Source organism: Acyrthosiphon pisum, chromosome A1 (assembly GCF_005508785.2).
Source record: "Acyrthosiphon pisum isolate AL4f chromosome A1, pea_aphid_22Mar2018_4r6ur, whole genome shotgun sequence".
Taxonomy (NCBI): Eukaryota; Metazoa; Arthropoda; class Insecta; order Hemiptera; family Aphididae; genus Acyrthosiphon; species Acyrthosiphon pisum.
In genome coordinates this window covers 150,894,659-150,897,237 of record NC_042494.1, presented here as the reverse complement: position 1 = coordinate 150,897,237, position 2,579 = coordinate 150,894,659, and positions in this window count along the sequence as shown.

Genomic DNA, 2,579 nt, shown 5'->3' with positions numbered 1-2,579 from the left:
CGCGTTGGTCGCGACTAGCTCTTCCTCCAAAACCTACTTTGTGGGAAAACCGATTCATCCTCTCTCTTCCAACATATTCATTTCAGGGTCCCTGCACACCATAGTCGTAACGTTACCCATTTCACTATACCGGCATTAAACTCTAACTATCTGATTAATGAACCCCTTACTCGTTGTATGAGACATGAAAATCTTGACCCTATTTCTCTTACCTGCCTAGTTTATTTGTAATTTTTGTTGTAGTTGTATTTTGCTGTGGTTCTACTTCATTTTTAATCTTAATAATGTAAATATTATCTTTGTTTTTATATTTAAATTGGGTTTCCGTCCGTGTTATTAATAAATAAATAATTTGAAATTTGAAATTTGGGAGTACAAGATCAAATAAGAATAACTTTGGTATTATGAGCTCGTGGCAATGCATATTTAGCAGTCAAGATCTTCATCACTGTAGTTATTGTGATAGTTATAATTCACCTATGCATTATTATGGAAACTAGCTTCTTTTCCATATGGTCTTTTATAAACAATTTTTATTATTATCTTCCAAACTGTAAATTAAATTAGCATAAAATTAAAAACAAATTTCCAAATCATTTGATTGCAATAATTTAAAATGTAAAATGTATTAATTAAAATAAAACTTATAGAGAATTTGAATTATTAAAAAATATATTATATTGTATATTTTATGCAAAATAAATGCATTTAAATATAAATATACATATTATTAATATAACTGAACTCAACATAATAAATATAAAAAAATTATTGAAAATGTATACAACAATTTTAATTTAATACTTTATGTGAATATCTGATATAACTCATCATCATGATATGTGGAAAAAAAATAAAAAAATTATTGAAAATGTATACAACAATTTTAATTTAATACTTTATGTGAATATCTGATATAACTCATCATCATGATATGTGGAAAAAAAATAAAAAAATTTGGTTTATTCTTTGATAATTACTCTTTTAATATATTCTATTTAAAAATATTATTACAAAATATGCTGTTACAATTTATAATAATTAATATATTGTAAAAAAAAAAAAATATAAAAAATTAAAGGTTTATTCACGCATTTATAATAAGTAAATAGGTGATATACTTTTAGTAGTGGCCCATACAATTTATAGGTTCGAGTTTTACCGTTATGACTATTGCAGGACAGTCACAAACACTTTATATTTTGTCAATTAAATTATTTAGCTATTTTTTTTTTTTAATTTCTTGTAATTTATAGTATTTAAATTATTTGTATATATGTTTACAAAATATTAAGCCAATTGGCTTTATTCTAAGATAGACAATTTATTTTCTATGAGCTAATTGGCAACACGAGTTCAGTATAGATAATTATTTTGTACTAAAGGACTAGTTATAAATAATTTTAAAATTGAACATTGTAAGATTATACGATTGATACAGAATTAACGTAGTAAATATATCTTTTTTAAAAAAATTACTTTTTGAAATAAAGTTGTTAGGTTCGTGTTATAAGGTATACCCATATAATTTGTCAAATACAAGAATTTTAACCAATTTTTGTTATTGACATATGTTTATAATATTACCCATAAAGTTTGTTGAGTAATAATTCATAACTAAATTTGTCTTTTCGTTTGACTATTTTGGATAGATTTTCTTTCAATTAAAGACAATTATGCTATAGTTATACTCCATTGCATTAGGCTAAAATAATAATTTAAATATTTTTATTTATTATCATATTAATGTACACAATTATGTTACGATTCAACTGAAATCTAAAATCACTAAACAACTGAGGTTTATGAATAATGTAATCTATCTTTTTATAGGACCCAAATATATTCTTGACGATTTATGTAAGTATATATTACTAGTTATTTATAGTGTCATAATTAAATATTTTATAATTTATCCCATGGTATAACCTTATTCGGTAACGGGTGTGACAATCCCGCTTACCTCAGTCACCGAGGTAGAAGTGTAGCTTGGTCAAGAAACCTCTCTAGCAAGTATGTGATCCAGTAACTGAAGTACCTTCAAAAAAATTTCGGCCCCTCATTAAAGAGGATTTTCCGTAGGCGAACACCCCATAACTATAAAACACTTTTTTGTTTAGAAACTTCAAAATATACGTCAGACACCGTACGTAAAGGATTTCTGACCTGAAAATGAAATCAGGAATATAAGCAGGAATTTACAAATTGGCACTTGTTGGAACACTTTTTAAATAAGTGTCAAAGAAAGTAGTTATTAATGAGATAATTAAGTATAATTTCAATATCGTAGCTAAACAGGAGATGAGATGGTCAGGGAAAGTAGTATCAAACAAAAAGAGAGAACAGACCTCTATAGTTGAAAAACTAAATTAATAGAAAAACATTTGGAGTCAGATTTATATGATAAATAACTGATTTTAAGCAAACGTCAAAAAAGCTGTATTCATAAATTAGCGAATATGTTTCATCTGCCTGAGAATCAATGGGAAAAATATTATAATATCCACGAACTGATGGAAAAGAAAAAGACGGAGAAATTAAGGATATTGGATATGATGAACTCGAAAGATTTTATAGTT